General features: G+C 36.3%; 1 protein-coding gene across 2 annotated transcripts in view; it reads left to right on the forward strand.

Annotated features, from left to right (window-relative positions):
- Positions 1 to 23550, forward strand: part of CCHa1-R (CCHamide-1 receptor) — a 97430-nt gene that overhangs the window by 11385 nt on the left and 62495 nt on the right. Inside the window, exon 1 of one of the 2 annotated variants that reach the window (XM_066296995.1) lies at positions 19955 to 20112. The exons of the other annotated variant lie outside the window; for it this stretch is intronic. The gene's annotated coding sequence lies outside the window, so the exon portion shown is untranslated. Of the gene's footprint in view, positions 1 to 19954; positions 20113 to 23550 lie in introns of those variants that run through there. 2 annotated transcript variants of the gene reach the window in all.

Raw genomic sequence — 23550 nt, forward strand, 5'->3', positions numbered from 1 at the left:
ATTATTAATCGCTCACTAATTCTGCCATTTATTCTGTTGACTGTATCGTGAAATCCCAAAACGTTACAAAATTATTAAGTTTGAACTTCAAAAGTTTTTTAAGCAGATTTGCCATTCAATGTTTGACATTAAAAAATTCTATATAAAACGTTTAAACGTGCGTAAGTAACAGATGCCGATTACGTACGAAATTCTGATATTACGATTGGTCGGGTGCAAGTAGGCATGGCGGCATCAGCTCAGCCGCAGCGCGTTCGAAATCATGCGGTAAAGAAAAATCGTGCATTTATGGGAATCATTAATACAGGCAGATGCAATTTGTAATGATACGTGCGCCATAGACATGTTTGTAATGGTGACGTTAGTTCAGGTTAGTTTAGTTCGCAGGTTGATATCAAAGTTACATATTCGTCATTTTCTAACATGCAGATATAAATTTTTGACCTCTAGAAGGGAGAAAGAGACAAATATTCCAATAATGGAGTTTTAAGTTTCGAACATTTCGCAAGATCTGAGCGCTTCTCAAAAGTTTGCAGTCGAATCGATTTCAAAGCTCAGCTATGTAGCGAAGAATTTAATTTTGCTTTTTTAATTAATTTTCATTTTCTATAGATTCGCAACATTAACGCAAACCAAATTTACATGATCAAGCTTTCGCACGCCACTGGTTCGGACCCCTTGTCACACGGGAATTGGGAAAAAACCCAAATATTTCTTTTTCGAAGGAGCCTCCGCTGTAGCTTTCAGCCCAGACAACGGAAATTATGACCGGTAGTTAATAAAAATAAATTAATAATTACCTGTGACCGCATATTCCCTAAATGTAAATGGCTTGTTCAATTTAGGGATTTCCTCGTCCCTTGGGTTATTCTGCACCCGCTCCTGTTCTCCAGTTCTTTGCAATATAAATAGAGGGTCTCAAAATTTAATTTTTCTTTATTTCTCTGTCTTTCATAGCTATTGCAGTTTTCAATAAATTTTGTTCAAATTTGAAACATAGATTATCTAAAACTAAACGGTTGTGAGAATGTACGGGGTGATGTTTATCCCCAAACCTCCGGCGCGACGCTGACTACTTATGTTTGAAAATCTGGCATTTTTGTTTAACTTAAACATTTTTTTGTTTAACTTAAACATTTTTTGTTTAACTTAAACATTTTTTGTTTAAGTTAAACATTTTTTTGTTTAAGTTAAAAAAAAATGTCTTGCATTTTTTTAGTCTGTCGCTGCTTTCAAAGGTCATAGTGTTCCTTCGTTAGCGATGATTTACGTACCGGGTGAGGATGAATGGATCGGCTTTCGTGGAAAGATCTGCCTGGTCTCAGATGTAATTTTCCGGTTTCAGTTTTTGCATAGCTGTTTTCGTTCAGACTACTACTTAGTCAATTTTTTTGCTTTATTTCATACAAAGTTTACATGTTTATATACAGGGTGTTTCCTAAGTGTAGCCCGTAGCTTTAGAACAAAATTTCTTATGGTTAAAAAAAAAACAAATCTATAAACATGTGGCTGGAAATGGTTAGCTTCTGAGATACAGGGTGTGGAATTGAAAAAAACATATTATTATTTGAAATAAATTAAAAACCGTTAATGCCAGATTCATAAAATTTTGCAGTCATTGCACGTCCAACAAGAACTGCATTTTGAGCATAAAGTAAATCTTAGCCGCAGTGAGGCGGCAGGACTTTTCGCGCGGACACCCTGTACACTTGCACATTCTATGTTCTATTTCCAACAATCTGTGTCTCAGAATCTAAACGTTTCCGGCCACATGTTCATAAGAACTTTTTTCATTAAATATCACAAGTAATTATTTCCTGAAGTTATGGACAGTACTTAGGAAACGTCCTATATAATAATGTATACAGATATATGTTCATACAGTCAAAATCGAATATAACGACTGCGAGGGGATGGAGTAAAAAGGGTCGTTATATCGGGTCATCGTTACATCAGAACGTGTTTTCTGATGATTAAACAAATATGAATAGAAAAACACAAAAATATATTTAAATCATCAAAAACTAAAGCAGATAAATAACAAAACGAAAATAATTTACTATGACTTCTAAGTTATTTATAGTTACGTATGTATGGTAAAAACACGTTGTTTATTTAAAAATTCTGTAATTTTTGCTTACTTTTTGCCACCCTGGTTAAAATGAAGTAATTCAATTTATTTCTTTATGGAACCGATTTCATTCAAAAGCCTTTTGTCTCTGAAACACTTGTGTAGCGCAAAACTGTTCAGGGTTTTTACAGCTTGTAGAGCTTCTGCAATTGATGATGACTTAAAATCTTCACCACCCTCAGAGTCTTCCTCTCGTTCATCTTGTACGTCTTAAGTGACGGGAGCTTTTTTTGCAACTTGCTCGCCAGATAAGTAACCGTTTGTTTCCAAACAAACGTCACTTACACAATCAGTTCATAATTCATCTGACAATGTAAGGTTTTTTATTATCATGGCAAAAAGCATAATATATTTTTTTTAAATCCATCTTTATCGTTCTTGCCATCTCGGGTGGAGAAAGATCCTCCTCCTCTTCGAACTCGTCAGCCACTGCTGCTAGTTTGTAAACCTGCATGTCTGAAACGATTTGTAATGGTTTGAGGTGATACCCTGTTCCATGCTTTAGAAATAATTGATATTGCATCCGAAAGATTGATGGTATGCTCTTTGGTTTGCTGATTGGTTTCAATAATAGTCATTAGCTGCAGCTTTCTAAAATGTCCTCTCATCGATCTTATCATACCCTGGTGAACAGGATGCAGAGCTGCTGGAGTATTTGGTAGGGGATATTGAATTTTAATATTCTCTAAATTTGATATTTTTGGGTGCGCTAAACAATTTTGTCGACAAAGAGTAATTTTTTTTCATTATTTTAGTGTTCCAGTCTTTCAAAATTGTTATAAACAGGTCTGACGTCAACCAGGCTATTTTATTAGATGTATAAGGCGTTGGCAACGACTTCATATTCCTAAAACAGCTAGAGTTTTTTGAATTTACACTAACAGTTAACTTGGATCTTTCTGATCCTCTCACATCGGTAGCAACAAAAAGAGCAACACTTTCCTGGGACATTTTTGTTCATTTTTCTCCTTTATCAAATTTCAGTGTTTTGTTCGGAGTCATCTTGTGGAAAACACCTGTTTTTCCCGTGTTAAGATTCTCGTTACTCTAATATTTTTTTCGAATTTTTAGCTACGCAATTTTGAGTCAATCTGCAACTGGTTCACGAGCAGCTTCACCAATAATTGTTTCATACACAATGTTATGTCTTTGCAAAAAGTGTTTAATTCAACGTTTCTATTCCGGACTTTTATTCATTATTTTGGCAAACTGTTTCGATTTGGCTTGTAATATTGGACCACTGATTGCTGTTCCTTCATTTCCTTTTTTTTTAAACCACATTCATAATGCTTGATAAACGTCCCCCTGGTTGGACAACTTAAGTTTTTTCTTTAGCAACAAGTTTTCGTTAAACGCACTTTTGATATTTTTCCAGTTCTTCCAAATTGTAGAAATAATTGAATGCGGTAGGTGCAGGCCAGGTGCAACGGTATTGTTGGTTCCACATGCTTTAAGTCTGAAAATAGTCCTCAATGGACAAAACTTTTCTTTTCCCTGAAGTCGTTTTTGAAACAAAATTTCAATAATGCGAACAAGCTGAATACATACAATGAACACACCTTCTAATTTATATATCTAGTCCTCATTTATAATTCAGAGATTTTCCCGATGGTTCCTAATCCCTCTACACTCTTCTATAAAAAAAATAATTTCTTTGAGGTATTTACTGACACATAAAAAAACTAAAATTCTATGGCTTAAATCAACAAATCCCTTTGTCGCAGTTTTAGTTGCTTAGTGTCGATAAATGGCTCGAAGAAATTGATTTTTTATGTATTTACAGTAATTGCAATATAAACTCGGCCATACCAGCAGTCGATTAGGAATTCCGCAAAAAGAGAATGAAACTTATAAAAAAAGCAGTGTTGTAGCAGATTTCTTGGATTTATCCATAAAAGGGCTAAGGGCACTGGTTTTGAAAAAATGTCGGACACTCTTTGAATGATCTTTCAAAGAATGCCGGCAGTGTCGACTTATGGTACAATTACTATACTACATTTCACAGCATCTTTAACCCGGCTAGCAAATCACCAAAAATGTCATTTTTGAGGGCTGTGAAAGCGACTCTTTTACAATGGGGCAAATGCAAATCCGACCGAACGTTCGAATTTCCGGCGCAATTTACGACCCGTCGTTATAACCGACATCGTTAATCGCCACCTTCACCGAGTATATTTTTTTAATCGACATACAGGGTGTTTCCTAACTACGTGTAAAAAATTTAAAGGCGTAATCCTCGACTGATTTTAAGTCAAAAATGTCTAATAAACATATGTTCGCAAATGCCTTGCTGCCAATATACAGGGTGTTGAAATGTGACAAGAAAAAGAGATTTTATTTCCAAAATGACTCAATTTGGGTGTTTGAATTTTAGAAAAGACAATTCCGGAGGTTCCGGGGTTTTCTTCAATACGTCTTAAGATTCCTTCCTCCACTTCTGGTGTTCGACGTGTTATTGGCTTTCCTCCTCCTGGAGTTTTCATAAGAGATCCTGTGTCACAAAGACGTTGAAAGAGGTTTTTAAAGGTTTGGTGATTGGGAGCTTGGTGGTTTGGAAACCTTTCCATGTAAATGCGCCTCGCTGCCAAACACTTACCATCAGCAAGGCCGTAAACAAAAACCATATTGGCCATTTCTTGATTAGTGTAATTAGGCATTTGAAAAATTTTGCAAAACTGAGGTATAATCTGATTTTTGGGACACAGAACTAAATTCTTTCACTTTAGAGAGTAAAACACCAAAATAACACTGACTATCTTGTTTATAGTAGTGGAAGTAGCAAAAAAACTAACAATAAACAAGTTGGTAAATACCACCAAACCTTTAAAAACCTTTAAAACCTTTTTCAACGTCTTTCAGGCAACACCCTGTATATTGGAAACGAGGCATTTGCGGACATACGTTTATTAGACATTTTTGACTCAAAATCAGTCGAGGATTACGCCTTTAAATTTTTTACACGTAGCTAGGAAACACCCTGTATATGTATGTAGTTTCTTTAATTAGCAAAAATGATTTGTTTTATGTATTAGTTCAGCAGGAAGTAGCTCGGAATCACCAAAAGGAACTTTCTTAACGGTTTTCGCATCGCTTCCATGCAACTTCCAAAGCAACAATTTTTTCATCACCCAGTTTCTGGAACATCACAAAAACCAACGTTTCAAAGCGTAAAGAGTCATTGCCCATCCATCCAGAGATTAAATTTCCTTTCGGAACTAAAAATGAAACGTTTCATCTTCCAGCACACATAACACGTCCGAAAATAAGGCAAAAGATAAAGTTATCTAAAAGAAAAAAAAGAGCGAAAAATGTCATTTCCGCATAAAAGCTCGATGCTGAAACAAAAGAAGGGCATGGATGAAGTAAACTATCTAATTTATGGGTTATCCAAACAGAATCTTTCGAGTTGTCTCCATTGATTCTCTCTGTTGGTTTTTCCATTAGCGCTCTTGGGGGGTGTGTGTAGTGTAAATTTGCTTAAAGCCGAGCAAAAAGGCAGAATTACTGGCGCGAAACACAAGAATTTAAAACGTTATCTGATATATCATCAAGCCCACGCAGAGACGCATAATATTCCCCATATGACGCATCTAACAACCCTCGACAATGACGGATGAATATGAAGTTGCGTATGTTTCATGGGTACACTTCCTGAATTTAAAATTTAGGAATCAAGTCCATCCAGCTGCACGAGCCTCGAATCCTAAATTACGGCCTGTTTGTCTTGATTTATTTGAACGTCCAAAATACCCTCTTTAGGCTAAAACCAGAATCTTCTTGTCCGCTCCCTTCGTCCTACTCACATTTACTACCTTATTGAATTCGTTTTGGTACGAAGACTTGTTGGATTTCAACAGACATTTCTTTTACTTACCTTTCCAGGAACCTGGATATTTTATTTTCGCGAGTGATTGAAATCCTTGAAAAAAGATTTATAAAGACGTTTCATAAGAAATGGTCCTTGTAAAGGTGTTGTCAGTAAACAGTTTTTCAGTAAGACCGATACCGAGGGATATAAAGGAACGTGGGCTTTTTAATGGCATCAAACATATTCAGCTTTGTGCAATATGATGACCTTCAGACGAATGACAAACAACGGGCACGTGCAAAGCTAAGTTTCCAGAGTTTATGCTGCCTGAATGGGAAATTTTGTATGTTTCGATGTGTTTACAAAACATCGTCAACAATTCCTGGTAGGTCAGGAAACACTTTTCCAACGATATAAAGCTGGCATTTCCTGCTTAGAGTTTGAGTAAAGCAGGGGCTTAGCCTTGAGCAGGGTATTATCTCTTAATAATGATACATTGTCACGTGCGTTCGGAAACTCTAATAATACTTACGGTAATTGTAAAATAAGCTCTCAGTGAGCTTATTTCGAAAACCATCCGTTGTTTGCATTATACAGGGTGTCCGGATACTCCGCGTACAACGCTCTATCGGATATAGTACAACTCATAATAAGTCGATTTAACTAGATTTGCCTTAGTACAAAAGTTGATAATAACGGAGCTACAGGGTGTCAAAGTTGAAAAAGGAAATGAGATTTTCTTCAAACTAATTTCACGAAATTTTTTATTCAGGGGTTTTTCGGGATGACAAATTCAAATTTATAAACGATTTTGGTGTATCTTCTAGAGGGCACCACAAGCGACCACTTTAAACCGTCAAAACTTTTTTCTGCCACAGTGTATGCCAATTTCGAATAGAAAAATCTTTTACCCTATCTTTTCTGCTTAAAAAAGGTATACTTGTCAAGTGTCGCTAAGGCCAACTGTTTAAAAGATATTTGCGATTTTATTAATAAATGCAATTTTTAATTCAAAGCGTTTTATTACAAAAGTTTCATAGTAAATGCTCAAAATGCACTTGCATACACAAATTAATTCTTTTCAAAAAATTAAAGTTAAAAATCTAGTTAAAACGACTTATTATGAGCTGTACTATATCTGAGAGAGCGTTGTACACGGAGTATCCGGACACCCTGTAGAATGACCGACAGAGAGTACACCCCATATAATTTTTTTTTTTCAATTTGAATTTGTCAAAAAATTCTTTTCCCGGTAAAAGTGTGTGTAGTCCTGCAAATCCAAAACGCAGTTTACGAAATCTGTTGTATGCCTCAATTGATACGGGGGAGAGTCGAAAATTATGAAAATGGCTCATGAGTAAGGTGCCTTTATTTTTAATTTTAAAGGAAACGTGTCTTATGGAAAATTATTTAGGATCATACAGGCTGATTCATTCGAAATGGGATATGACAAAACCCGAGATAGGACACATCAAAATGTGACGATTTCGATGACCAACAAGCCTTATACCAACGTCGCGGGCCTCAAAATTACAGGTTGTTAAACGCTAAAATTTCATTTTAACATTCCTGATGAACTTTTTGGGTTTTGATAGCATCAACGCCAAAAAGCTGGTATACTTAGGTTTTGAAAGATACCAAGTAAGAACGTTGATCTAATTTTCACGTAGCTCAGAGAGGGCGCTAATTACAGCCCATCACTTCCGTGCATTTGGTCATAATTTTTTGTGAATGCAGCTAAGATTGAATTCTATTCAATATAACGAAAAAGTGCCTATTTTTATTTAAAAAAAAAAATCTGATTTAATCCTGATGTCTCTCTTCGTTTACGAGATTTTTACCCATAAATTGATTCATCTAGTACCAATTAAAATCTTTAATTCATTTAAAAAAAAATTAATGAAAATATCGAATGTTTCAATCATTAATAAAATGGAAGGCCATTGATAAATGAAAATAAGTCTTATCAGAAAACCCATTTGAGCACATACACAAATCATAGCACGCATCCCACTAAAAGATGAATTATTATGCCTTAACGTAGTTACTTTTAAATTATAATTTTTTACTTAAATAGAGAAACTGATAAGAAAATAGTCTAATTACTTTGACAAGCTAAAATAACACTGGCTAAGTAGTGTCTTGCTATACGAGTGGACCACAACCACCACTGTTTTTGAGAATTTGAAGTGGTACGACTTGAATCAGCTTAGAGATGAAAGTCTTGTAGGTGAAGGACGATATGGCAGTCAAATGACAATACCTTTCTTGACTCTTTCATTACATTGAATAGAATTTAACCTTAGTTGCACTAACAAAGAAACATAACTAAATATGCTGAGTGAGAGAAACTGGCGCCTTCTAGGAACCTACGAAAAAATTAGCTTGAAATTCTTACTTAGTATTGTTCAAAACCTAAATATGTCAATTTTGATGTTGGTGCTATGAAAATACAAAAAGCTATTGAGGAATTTAAAAATAAAATTTCAACCTTTCAAAATGTACAATTCCGACAGACGCAATATTGGTATAAACTATGTTGGGTCCAATCGTTACATTTTGGTGTAAATTTCTCGAATTTTGGCATATCCCGTTCCCAATGAATCACCCCGTATATAAAACAGGGCATTCCTAAAAATATCATATACATACGGAAGAGGGCGATTTTTTAGTTTATCCCATGTCTAAAAGTTAACATATAAACGTAGGTCCTTAAAGCTTTCCTACCTATCTACAGGGTGTTCAAATTTCAGAAATATGTCAGTTTTTTCTTTATAGCTCCTGCATTTTTTAAAGATATTTAGCTGAAAATTGGAATATAATTTACATTGTCAGATTTACATAATTGGAGATGTCAAATGGTTTTCATAATCTACAGGATGATAGTTTTCCAGAGGTCATGTCCCCTTTTCGCTTGCCGAATTTTTTCGTGGTGCGCTGCTAGTAGATTTTAAAATACGAAGTTACTTTTTTATTTTGTTTAGACACTTTTTAGCATTTGCATCGAAAGGTTATCGAGAAAAAAAAATGAAAAAACAGGTTTCCGTAATTCACCAGATGAAATTAAAATTTATTACAGGTAATCCCCTACTTTTTACAGTATCGAGAGTTCGTTTGAAACTACCCTGTTAAAATTAATGCCGGAAAAAACAAATAGTAAAGTAAGTAATAACATTAATAACCGTCACAGGGAACTACATTATAGTAATTGTTGAGAGTGACCTCGTGACCTCCAACCTTTACATCTGCGTTTGCCCTTCTTCTCGGGACAGAGAGCAACAGCAGATTCCTACCATTCAAATGTGGAGATCCAATGCAATTGTCGTTTTCCAAAAGTGAATACTAACAAAGATACAGAGTGTTTAAGTTCAAACTTAATTTTTGATTTCATTTCACATTTTCACAGTCTTTTGATCTGTGGCATTAAATATGGTATTGAATACGGCATATCTTAAAAGCTATAAAAGCTCAAAAAGAGATTAACAGGAAAGTCCGAAGGTAATTGTGAAAACTACATAAAAACAAATTAAAGTTGTTTTAAAAATCTCAATCTGAGATTGACTTGGATTTCTAAGACACCGAAATTGAAGACATTTTTGAGGGTCTTCACGACGGGCTGGGGTGATGTTCGCTCGTCGTTTCTCTCTTCCCTCTTTTCCCGTCTACACCCCCACGTGTGAATGTCTAGGACCATGCGCGCCATGGATGCGCACTTGTTGTGTACGCGCGCATGTCTTATGAAGCCAATACGTAGAAACACGTGTCGCTAGTTTTTGCATTTTTGGAAAAATCATATTTTTTTCTATATTAAATCTAAAATAAAAACGAAAAATATATAATAAAAATAGGTATTCAATTCGACTAAAGTTGGACAAACTACTTCCCCAATTTTTACTGTATGTTTTTATACACTTAACCCTCACTCGCACATTTATCCAACGTGTAAAAATAATCAGTGCTATTTCATGACGCGATGCACGGTTTGAGATAATAATCACCCGAACTATCGTTTCAGGTTTTGATTCAGGAATTTTATTATTATTGTTCTTAATTAAAGTCCGTAAATTTAAACGAAAATATAATTTGCCATATCAACGTTGAACGTGACCAAAGTGGTCTTGAATTCAATAACTGGAAAAACAGCTTTGCTCTCGGTTTGAAGTAAAAGGGCTGAGCTTTCTTTAACCGGGCCCAAAAGCCAGAAGGGTTTACTTGCAGGAATCTCAAATAGATCAAATTTTTGTTTTTCAGCGAACACGTTCGGGATTAGCTGTGAATTATAGCAAGTGAGTTGTCTCAGACTTTCACAATCTTATACCACTGGAAATTGCTTTGGGCTTCAATGAATAATTTGGCAATTTCCAGGCTTAATTCCGAACTAAAAACCGTACACCGAAGTTAGCGGTTAACGAAGCTGTTGCTAAAGTACTACACAAATATTTCCTATTTAAGTTGAATTTATTTCATGAAACGCACACGAAGAGCCTCAGCTCGTAGCTGCTACTCCGCTATTTCGGTTCCAGAAAGCAATTTTTTCGAATGATTTTTATGTATCATTCCAAAATACAGAATGTGCAAATTTCGGAATTCTATTTGCTACCGTAACTACCGTTGAAATTTCCATATCAAGTACATAATACTTAAGCGCGAAAATCGAAACTAGGCCAAAGTGATGCAGCGTTTACAATAAATAATTTCGAACGTAACATAGGAAATTGTAAAGTTAAACTAAAATAAACGATAGCAACATAATATTGGGTTTATTACGACGGCCTTATAAAACTTTAACGGGCTCTTTTGAAATCCTCAAATTCAACCACACGCTCTCCACAGGATTTAACGAGATATAAAGGAAATCAAAGTTTATGAGCAATTTGCTGATGGACAAGCAAGAGCTATTTGAAGTTAGTGAGGCCGAAAAAGCAATAATATAAATAATTAATAGTTTAGCGTTAAATGCCCACTCGGAAGTTCTTTGGCCAGCCCGCTTTCCGGACATGGCCCCGTTCGATTTTTTTTTGGACTTTACCGATTGATTCATTGATGCACTAAAGTAGTGCGTGTTACCATTACTGCTTAAGCAGAAGGCCGCGGCGGCAGTAAAAATTCGTTGATTATACTAGAGACAAAATTATACGTCAAAGAAGTCGTATATAGTATGCGCGGTTCATTATTTACAAGTTCCAAAACGGAACAAGCAATTAATTTACATAACCTATGAGATTATTGTACCCTGCACTATTTCCACATTATCTTGCAAAATATCTACATCCAAAACATCACATATCTAATCCATTACGCTTAATAACCGGAAGAGCTGATGAATATTTAACAAACCCAATATTTCAGCCCCTCCAACACAGCCGCTTACCACTCCATTTAGTGCCATGTGGAATAAGCAATTGAGGAAAATATCGTTTCCTATATGTGGATGTAACATAGATGAGGTGGTCCAAGGGGACTTCAACTAATGAAACCTACAGTGCAAACGGTTGTCTGACAGCTAGGCTGATGGTCAAATTACTTATAGGAACATATTTATTTCTATTTTATTTCGCCAGCAGTACTTGCCTGAAGTTTACAGGAGGGCCATCATTTTCCGGATATGGGAAGTGTCTGGACCATGCCAGGGCGTACGTAAGGTATCGCAATCTTTCAAGCTCATTTTTTTTTGGTAATAATGCCATCGTTTTTATTGGACTTGAGCCAATAGCAAACGAAAGGGCTTTGGTAACTCTGCTGCTACGAGGGACCATAAAATAAGCTCAAATTGGATATACTCGATTCCAACTCCCATAACAGTATAATCAGGTCGTCGAATATCCAATTTTCAGTTTTAAACCCAGGAAGTAAAGGGCATTACGGCAAAAACTGATTATTTGTTGTATTTTCCGCTGTACCGAACAGCGCCTAACTAGACATAAGATATTTAATTCCAAGCTGTATGGAGACGGTATTGGAATTGGATAAAAATTTATTGTTATTTTTGGAAACGAAAGGCAGTGGCTTTTTGCCCTTAACTGCAATTGCCCACAAGGATTTTGACAATAGCAGGCTGCACAGTTTTTCAGTCAATACCGTGAGGTATGAAACGTATCCTCCCTATTTATCAACTTTGTCAAATCGCATGCTGTTCTGGAAATACTCCCTGGGATGGCTGGATTAATGTTACTTTGTATACGATCATGAACCGACATTCAGCCCATTGGGGGAAATTAAACAGGGACAGAGGGAATGATGACGTGTTTGCGGGATGGAAAGTCTTTATTCCCGCTGGCCGTTCAAGCGACACCCGTTGCCTTGGCAACCTGATAACCCAATACGGCGCAATCTCAGATGGTAAAGGCTGCCGCGTGATTCAAAAAATGCGGGATCAAACTGACTCGAGTTTGACATTGTGATGTAAGGCGACCCCAATTTAAAATCATCGAACAAGGTCGATTAGGCGTTGAAAAATGAAAGGGGGGTTTCGGATAAATTCCTTTATTGTCTATTGTCGGTAACAGTCAGTGTGAAAAAAACCTTGCGAAACTGGTTCATAAAACTGACTTATAAAAATATCTCGCAAACCCCATGAAACTACCTGGTAGATGATTCGCGGACTATAAAGAATGCAAATTGTAATTTCCATTTGAAAGATTTATTCGCAGATATGAAGATTATTACTAAGCCGAAATCTTTTAACTTAAAAGTTTACGTGAAATTTGCATGTTCTCGAAGTAAAAGTTACTTGGAACGACCAAAACTATGTAGTTAAATTAAATTGGTTTACAATAAAACCACCCAAACTATTTTCGTGCTTTGAATATTTACTGAGAACACAAAAATAACCGCAGTTTGCCCGTGGCATTTCCCATTCAATCATTTTATCGTTATCCCTGCTTATCAGATAGTTTTAAACTGAATGTAACGGACAATTGACGCAGACGGTTAAAACCCAGCTGAAAAGGCCACTCTCCCCTAAAAAAATAAGATTTTCAATTCCTCAATTTAGCTTTAGCTTTGGATAAACTAGAGCTTCGTCTTGAACAAAGAAATTTTGTTTAAAAAATGATTCCAGGGTTGGCTTAATTCCTGAAAAGTTGAACCGCCCTTTGGGATATATTGCCTTGATTAAAGCTACAGCCAAGAGGAATTTAAATGAGAATTGTGCTTTGAAACTGGTAATTTGTATAAAGTATAAGAATGGAATTTGAGGTCATTTCGTAGACAAATTTTCATGTCCACTTACCCTCCCTATCCCACTTCACTGACTTGACAGAAAGCACGATCGAGTCGATTGAAGCTCTCACTTAATCGAAGTTGAGATTTGAGGATGCAAGAGCGGACGCCTGTCGTGAAAAAACGCTTTGAATTTTTTTTTTTTTAATTAAAATTACTTCTTATTAAGCATTAATAAACACAAAGTATGGAAGAGAGAGCGTGAAATTTGAATTTTATGCTGAAAGCTGAAGATTAAATACTGATTGTGATTCATTTAATTAGTGGACATACTTCTTAAATGCTATTTTTAAAGCAGCTGCGAGATACTTTCATAACCCAGAAAGAGAATGTGTTCATCAAAGGGAAAGTCTTTTGAAAAAATCTCAAAGTTTTGGGGTGTTTTGACGTCACTGAAGGCGACGAACAGATTAATTTAATATTCAAATTAATGCAAATCTCGAAATCAACATGTCGCCTTGACGAATAATATTGAGTTTCAAAGTGGTAATTGGTGACTGAAACTTTTAATAAACACTTTGGATTTGGCCATTAATTAATTCAGCTAATTCGTTACGTCAAACTTCAAAATTATCTCACATCCAGGATGTTCACAGCACAGTTTTACCAAACCATTATCAGCTTTTAAATTACAGATATTTTTGTGATACACATGTCACCGAAATTTATTTTGTTTCTAATAATTACGTCATCAATGTTAAACGGCTTTATCAGAGATCGAAATAATCTTCAATTGCACGGAGGAGATATTAAATTATCCGTGTTTGACTGAATCAATAGACCATTTGGGAATCCCCGATTGAAGTTTAGGAATCACTCATTGAATCATTATACTAGACGCCTTTGATAAGGATTTGGTTTCAAAAGGACCAGTTGTTTGAAAGCCGGGTAACCGTGGTTCGGCCGAACCAAAACTGGTATTTGAACCATCTCGTTAAAATGGCATTGTTGCGATAAACTGCCACAAATTAAATTAAATTTTAACGTGATGGCCGAATTTAGCGACAAGTAGGATTGAAATACTCAGAAACTCCACAGTTATCATTATAAATTTAGGAACGTTTCCCTTGTCATCGTTGAATCAGGTCAACGATCAAGAAGAACTGTTAGGCGTATACCTATGACCCCGCGTTTTTTTACGCATTTTCAACTGCTCGAAACTGTATAAATTTATTAACAATGTTTATTAAAAATAATTTCCATCGTTAGTGACAACATTTTCCCAGAGATTAGGCAGTTTATGGATTCCATCGTAGAAAAAATTCGTCGGTTTTGAAGCGATCCATTCATCAAGCCATTCTTGGACTTCTTGGCGATTCTGGAAGCGCTGCTCTACCAAACCGTGAGCCATCGAACGGAAAAGGTGATAATCCGACGGGGCCATATCTGGCGAGTATGGCGGGTGCGGTAAGACTTCCCATTTGAAATCCTTCAAGGTGTTCTTGACTGGTTGAGCGACATGAGGCCTTGCGTTGTCATGAAGCAGTATGACTTTGTCGTGTCGATCCGCCCATTCTGGCCTCTTTACTGCGAGTTGATTACGCAACTGCACTAGTGGTTGGACGTAACGATTGGCAGTGACTGTTTCGCCATGTTGGAGAAGCTCGTAATGCAGTATGCTGCGCTGGTCCCACCAAATGCAGAGGAATACCTTCTTCCCGTGGATATTTGGCTTTGCGGTCGAAGTTGTTGGCTCACCCATGATTTTTTCCTCTTTGGATTGTCGAAGTAAAGCCATTTTTCGTCTCCGGTCACGATACGATGTAGAAAAGACTTTCTTTGAAAACGTTCAAGCAAGATCTCACACGTCGTTTTTCGTTGCTCTTTGTTCCTTTCCGTCAATTCATAAGAAATCCATTTTCCTTCCTTTTGAATTTTTCCCATAGCGTGAAGACGAACCGAAAGCATTTTCTGCGTGACGTTAAGGAAAGCTGCGAGCTCTTCTTGCGTTTGCGCGGCGTCTTCGTCCAACAAAGCCTGCAGTTCTTCGTCTTCAAATTTTTCCAATGGCTTACCATGCTCCTTGTCGTTGAGGTCGAAATCACCTGATTTGAAGCGCTGAAACCGTTGTTGGCAAGTTCTTGTAGATGCAGCATCATTGCCATAAGCCTCAACGAGCATTTGGTGAGCGGCAGTGGCGTTTTTCTTAAGACGGAAAAGGAAGGGCAAAGCTTCCCGCAAATGATGTTTATTCGGCACAAAATTGGACATATTTAAACCTTAATTGAAAAGTTTTAAAAGGTCATATAGCAATTATCACATGTAAATAGAAAGCTGGTAATACGGAGCAAAAAATGAAATAAAATTCCTTAAATAAAGAAAAATTTTTTCAAAGAAAATAGAACTAGAAACAAAAACGCGAAGTCATAGATATACACCTAATAGATATAGCAAACAGTAGTTGGCGACATTCTACTGAAGATAGGACATTTTTTTACCGAAAAAACGCCACGCCCTTATGATGTTATTTCTTCTTCAGAGAAGCGTCATGACCAATCAACCCATATACTAGGTACGTAAGTCTTAACACGATAAGATGACCTCTTCCAGATTCGCCGCCATGGATTAGTGTCTTGTCTGCCAAAAACTCCTCCAAACTGTTAACAAAAAAAAAACGATGATACATCCAACTCTTCTGGATCATCAGCACTAAGCTGTTTAATCTACCTTTAGGAAATTTTTGTATGTTATTTATTTGTATATTTACTAAGCTGCCGGTTAAATATTTGACCATTGCCATTCTTTTGAAAGATACAGTAGAAGAAAATACAGGGTATTCCGGAATATCTCTATATCATATTCTTATGCTATATGCAAACTATACGTTAATGCCATATCAGAATACTCGTAGACCTTCGAATTTAAAAACTGGGCATTCCATACAGAATTCACCTATAATTATCACAATCGCAAACAAGTAGCAACTGAAATCCAAATTTGCCCATAATCTTTACCCCCATTATCCTTGATTAAAATCCTCTCTATAACCTCGGCTCAGCCATTATCGTTAGATTCCAATTTATTACTGAAAAGCTTACATCTGTATTCATACATCAAATGCACGCTACCCATATAAGCATCTACACTATGTGAGGACTCAGTTCGATTGAAGAATACACCTGATCTATTTATACCCGATAATGCATTTAAATGAGATAAATGAAGGTGGAGTTTATGAGCAAATTTGAATGTCTTTGCGTGAATGTATGAGGCATGAGTTAGACATCTTGATTTTCATTTTTTTTTTATATCTAACGGTTTGTAGTAAAAAAAAAATTCTAGATTACACGCGCGGAAATATGTTTAGCAAGATTCTCTGAGCTTTCCGGGGCCGCCGTAGCTTAGGTGAGCCTATATACCAGGCTCGACCCGCAAAACATTGGTTTCAGGGCTTTGTAACGGAAATAGCCCCCCCATTTGGATGCGATCTTTCATTTCCACGGACAATAAGACGAAGCACCTTTTTTCTCACTTTTTTACTGCTCTCATTACTGCTCGAACCAAGTTGACTGTATCAGTCAATTGCGCAAGCGCCCCACAGAAAGATTATTCCTTTTTAAAGTATTTTTTCTAATTAAAGTAGGAACAAATATCTATCATCCACGATAAAAAAATGTGCATCAGAATGTCACATCAATTAATATTCTACATTTTAAAAATGCCAACCCTCCGGCCGCTTTTATTATTTTCTTCTGGTAATCTCCTTTAGCTTCACAAAGCCGTTACCAAAACGACTACGTTTCCCCCTTCTCTGTATTTAATAAATAATTTCAACTAGTTTCAATACAAAGTACATCATGTCTTGAATACAAAGCATTTTCTAATTTATTATAAAATACCGTTTGAGATCGAATCTTCTCGTTCAGCTAACCAGAGAATTCATTTTTATTTACATCGGAAACGAGTGGCTATGCGATGAAATAGATACGATTAATGACGTTTGTTGTCTTTGTGTTCCGGAATGCTGGAATATCACGCGTGGTTGTCATAGAAATTCCCAGACATTACACTCAATTACCATAGCAATGCCAAGACACGAGACGGAGCGCGGCGTACGTAATGTTATTACGTAACAGAGTGAAGCTTCATCACAGAACATCTGCCTGTAATTTCTGATTTGCTGCCGTCTGTTATTTCAAAATTACTTGCAATGTGATGGAAAAGGAGCAGGAAAATAATAAAAATACATACTGTCCCTAAGAACCAGATATTATTAGATTGAAGAAACTCATCACAGAAAATGCCATTAAACTTTATACCGGGTGAATTGAAATTATCAAATAAAACATTGACAAAAGACGTTCCAATTCATTGTAGAATAACAAATAATCGCAATCCGTGCCACATTGCCTGTGACACAGAGCGCTTAATTGCTAATTGATTAAATGACTTATGATTAGCGTTAATTAGCCTGGCACGCTTTTTTGTTGTTTTTTTTTTTGAGGGGGGGGGGGGGTAATTATTGCGGTTTTTAATCGACGACATCTATTTAGCCCAAGAATAGCTTAGCATCCTTCTAAATTGAATAAAACTCTTTTTACGAGGAGAATAATCGGATTTTGATGCAAATGTAAAGTGTACACTTTAGGAGAATTTACGGTTTTCGGTTGGGGAACCATCTCATCATTATTATACAACATTCACAATTATTCTTTAATGTTATCTTAAACTGTTGAAATTTCTGGCAAAAGCGAATAAAACGGTTGAAAATATTTGAGATATGTACGTAAATTAAGTGAACGTTTTATATTTTTTTCTTATGTAAAGGAAAATAACGTTTATTTAATAGAACATCAAACATTCAAAATTTCTTTTGATGCACTTACGTAACATTCATCTTCCCACAGAAACATACATCCATCATCATGCATTGTGTTCAAAGGTCACATGGTGACGTTGAGTCTCCTCTCTTCGTTCCATCAATATATTTTTTTATTGAGAATGGGTAACCGTGGTGAAAAAACATATTATTCATCCGAATTCCAGAAGGCAACTAACCTCTTCGAAAACTCTATTAGATATCATTAGCCGTTATTGCACACCAAACAGAAAGATTATTCTATTAGTACTTAGCATACGCCGACTAATTTTACGATATTGACTTTCAGTTCATCTGTTAATTATCATTGTAAATGGTACGGGGCAGTACCACGTTAGTGTTTATTCTCGATTAGGTATCTACCGCATTATTAGTGCTTCAATCATATCTCGAAAAGGGTTTTCCTTTCGAACTTCTGAGTGGGTGGGGTATGAATGAAAAATCTAGAGTTCGTTCATACTAATCATAATTACGTAATGATCTGCAAATATTGTTTTTTCAGAGTGTTAAAATTTCTAGAAGTGATTTTCTGGAAGATGAATAGATCCATATAAATCCAGCTTATACTCTACAAGATATAATTTTTTTGGGTCAGCCACACTCGTTCCCCATCAAATTTTTCCCATAACCATTTTACTTGTCAGTATCAAAATCCCCCGTTCAATTCGAGCATTTTTGTTTGTTTCTTGTGGCTTCTTTGTACTTTTCGTCATTTTCCAGTCATTTATAAAATTAACGTTCTAATGACAGCGAAATCGTCCATTATTTATAATTTGCCTGGAAATCCGAAAAAGAACATTCGAAGCATTTGCTCGTTCCTGGAGGAAATCATCTGTATTTCTACGTACTTTTGCAAAACATCGGAAAATGGCGGTAGGTATGGAGAAATTACGAAAGATAAGCAAAAATTCTAAATTGAACTGGATATTCGAATATCGACCAGTAATAGCTATCGACGTACTGCGAAAGACACTTTGGATGCGAAAAGGGGTTTTAACCCAAAAGAAAATGTTACTCGCTATATAGAATCCAATGAGACGCACATCCCCCATATTCCATTTTAATATCTCAAAAACTGCAGGATCCGCAACGAAAAAACAAGAAAAGTGAAACTGTACTTTTCCATTCATTATATCTTGAAAATTTCTGCCCTGCTTAGATTGTTTATGCTCGAAACATCTGTGGTTAGAGAATTGGCCTCCTTACTCCAAACACCCTGCGGAAAAAGGAAAGAATAAGTAAACATGTTCAGATATGCTGAATTTAACTCTAGGACAGGGTGTACAATACAGGGTCGGATTTACCAGGACAGATCTTAATTCATGATTCAAGAATTCAGTTTTATATGCACGTGGGAATGTAATTAAATGTATTCTATAGGATTATTTAACAAGGTGTCTGCACATATTTGAGTTTGCATTTTAAGTATTTTTTGTATAAAATACTGTGAAAATCACTATAGCAGTTTTGCAAGTTACGGCGTTTCAATGTGAAACCCGATAAAAGTAATAAATTTAATTGCTTATTAATTAATTATTAATGCCACGATCGAGTACATTTGTAATGAAGCCTAATTGGCCAGGATAGTTTTGTTATATTTGGCTAATGTGCCTAGTTCAAAGCCTCATTTTCCTCCACATCGCACGGCTAGAGAGTGCTTCAAAATTAAAAATTTTCGAACGCACCCGGTATATGTGCATTTAACATTTCGTCTCACCAACAATATTTACGAAAACTCCACGGACGCAGAAATACATTTACAATGAAAATTCGACACCCTGTATATTTGGATGTATTGGATCCCAAGTCCAATTAAAGTACGAAGGTTTGCCTGTCTGGGTGGTTAACTCTGGGCCGGATTTTTTTGCATAGGTCGAAAAGCAAAGTCACTTACATGGTAGCTCTCTTTCTCTCTTTCTTTCTAGAAATCCCGGAGCAGAAATTCGAATCAGGTTTATTGTATCGGTGTATTATAGCCGTAGGTGTTGAATTCGGTTCAGTTTGCCTGTTTGCTTTTGGCGCGTAAATCATTGGTTGATTACACTACTGTTGAAAATTTCGTTGTGGGATACCTAGAGGAAAATGTGTTAGTGGGATTGAGGAGGGTAGGGAGGAGGCATCTTCTTGAGCGAGGTAAGTTTTTAATTTAATTCTACGGGCTCCTTCTTACAACCAAAAAAAAAAAAAACGGAGCAGTGCGAGCCAGGTAACATGCCGGCGATTTGTACATGGTACAGTCAGCATTAAAAAAAAAATTAAGCGCAAAGTACTTTTACAACTCGCAATATGAGAACTAAATTATTCCCTTTGCTCTTCCCATTCTAATCACCGACAAACGCGCCAAATTATTTCAAAATTTTTTACATTGCGCATGCGCAATTAGAAATCTGCAAGAAAAATCGCAAAAATATTGAATTGATTTCGGTTCATTGTGGACCGACATAATGTTTGCTATTGGGCCTATTGGGATGCTCATTTAATGGGGAATTGATCGGTAGTCACGAAATTCGCAATTCTACAGTGTCAATATAGTTCAGGTTAGTTCTTGAAATAACTTGAACTAACCCATTTTTACAGAAAAGGAAATCTTTATGGGTATCCGGTCTAGGGATCTAACGACTGGGTTAAGTGAGGTGAATTCATTTGATACTGTCTACCTATTAAAATCCCCCCCTTTCACCGTGGTTTTCACCAAGGACCGCCCTCCTGCATTATTCCTGATACAGGGATGGAAACTTTGTTTTTTTTTTTATAAGGGAAGAAAACCTTGATAGGTACCTGTTTTGGGTGACCTGGAGATCGGGTTGTGTGAGATTCATCTTTTAAAGAAACGTCTGCTGTCTAAAAACATCCCTTCTTCATTTTAGATTTCCCCTAAATCGATGCGAAGCATTACTTTGAGGGGGGAGGAGGAAGGGGTATAAAATAAAAAACAACTTCATATGTTTTATATAATCCTACTTATTCGTCCGTTCTCCTAAAGTCATTCTTTTCTCTTCTTTTCCCTCTCCCTCTCCCTCTCCCTCTCCCTCTCCCTCTCCCTCTCCCTCTCCCTCTCCCTCTCTCTCTCCCTCTCCCTCTCCCTCTCCCTCTCCATCTCCCTCTCCCTCTCCCTCTCCCTCTCCATCTCTCTCCCTTAGCCTTCTTTCTCATATTTCCCTAAACCACGATCCTGAATGCCTTCCATATCTTCTTGCACTCAGTCAACAGGGACGTGACCTGAACTAACCTGACCAAACATGGTTTAATTGTCTATTGTTCCACCGCACAGAAAATTTCAACTCATAGAGGTAATTTATCCTTCCTCATTATCACTCTGTCACACATGAACATGTATCTATTTAATCTGCTACAACTGCACGCAGAATCTTAAGGAATCTTTCTTGCAGTCCCTTTCCCCCTTTTCAGTAGAAACATTTGACGTCATGAAGGAATTTTAGAGTATTTCTGAGTCGGTGGATATGACTGTATGTTACAAATTTAGAAATAGAGAATATCGTTGGTTATTCAGATATCATCTATAACAAATGATTCAGTTTCACGAACTAGTATACGTGAGATCATGTCTGGCGAAACCCAACCATGATTAAAAACTTTCTGGATAAGATGTGAGAAGGTATTCTATTGGATTTTTTTATTCTATGGAGGGAAAAATGGAAATATTAACTGCGTGAAACAGCCCACAAAAGCTTTATTCGTACCGGGCAAGATCCTCAGTCTTTCCTGAGTCTTCCGGGTTTTAGTCGCCTTCGGGCACTGCTCCAGGCTTTCTCCAAACCGTAAGTAAACAGTCTAATGTTTATGTAAACAGTCCTTGTTACGAAACAAGTCTATTGTTCCTATCAGAATTCCCTAGAGGCCACGGTTTGCTAACGAAAAGTGCCCATTAACGGATGGCTCGTGCCGTTAAACAATCAAATATACTGGTTATTGTCTTTTTGTTTATTTAAGTTACATTCAGCAGTGGAAAACTTCAAAAAGTTTTCCACTGCTTTGAAGCGGCACTTTGATGGTGCTTGAAAGCTTGGAGAACTTGCAAATATATTTCATGACTAGAAAACAATGGAACAATGATGAACATGTTGTACGGATTAATTGTGATTAACAGACATTGTTTTATTATCAATTAATTCTCAAATGTTTTATAATCAGCACGATAATAAAGACAAAAAAAATGATCATTGCTGACAATGGATTGGTTCACAGTGACCTGAAAAGCAAGTCAACTTACAGCACAAATAAGAGATATATGCAGGAGAACCTGGCGTAGGTGTTAATTGATTTAACCGAGAAGCATCTAAATAGTAAAATTTGTACGCATTACCACACATTACATTATCATTGTTTGTTGGATGAAACTATTATCAACAACAATTTAATTTCCATCTAGGTGAGTCTGTCGGCATCTAAACTTCAGTTCCATTGTGACGATAATGGAGTTTCATGGAATTCGTTGGATTGGTGTAATTAGGTCCAAGCGAGAAGTTTGCAACTAAAATTAGAAAACAATGGAAATGCGGAAAGATGGATAATCTCCGATTGGGTTAACTTGATGGAAATTTGACGTTTTCTGCTCAGTTGAGCAAACATGGCTGCTTCGTTCCAGGATTTCGTGATTAATTACCATATTCTGTAGATGTCAATGTTTCTCTTTTCACTTAGTTTCAGTAAACTGATATAAATCAATTTTGTATAAATCTACCGGTACATAAGTTATCAGGTGGATTAACTAGTTTTACATACAATGCTTATGATAACAGCTGAGTAAGATAAGAGAGCTGGAAATGACAAAATAATTCGACACGGTTTGGTAAATAATACAATTTCAGTCTGTGCTCACGACAGCTCCTTATTCCAGAATTTCTCCTAGTGTGTGCAATAAATCGCAATATAAATGCGTCTAACTTTAAATCTAGGAATAGTTTTATTGTAAATGTCGGTTTCAGGAAATCGGAAGGCTTTTAGATTCCTTGACGAGAAAAATGATAAGTTTTTATTTTGAATTGATCACGCATCGAAATATATCACAAAACGCTGGATATTGTACCGCTGGTGCAAAAACTAACCACCGAATTTTTATTGCTGCGCGCCAACAAGTGTTTTATCCAGCAACAAGAATAGCTATTCTCAGAGAGTATTCTAATGTCTGTTGGTGCCTGAATTTTGCAGAGCAATAACGTACATAAATGTCGATGTCACAACTATAAAAATATGGAAAATTTTTAGGTGAAAAATTTTGTATTTTCCGTGCAGTATCATGTCAAGTGTATGACGAATATAAAATTGTAATATGGTTTATATTATGCCACTCTATTACTAAAACGTTCAGGATATAAAAATAAATACTTTTTCAAATAAACTTTCTCTTCTGCCATGCTGTGGAGCGCTACCGCATCACAGCAACAAGTGGATTATTATGGAAATAGGAGCTCGCCAGAAGCTCAATGCACCATTCGATGGAAAGCATTCTTCTCGTAAACTTACTACATATATAGAACTTCAGTATTCTTCCCAGAACTGAAAAATGTCACCACCGACAATAATCGTTCTATAAAATACTTAAGAGCACTG

The sequence above is a fragment of the Euwallacea fornicatus genome, chromosome 27 (assembly GCF_040115645.1).
Source record: "Euwallacea fornicatus isolate EFF26 chromosome 27, ASM4011564v1, whole genome shotgun sequence".
NCBI classification, from domain to species: domain Eukaryota; kingdom Metazoa; phylum Arthropoda; class Insecta; order Coleoptera; family Curculionidae; genus Euwallacea; species Euwallacea fornicatus.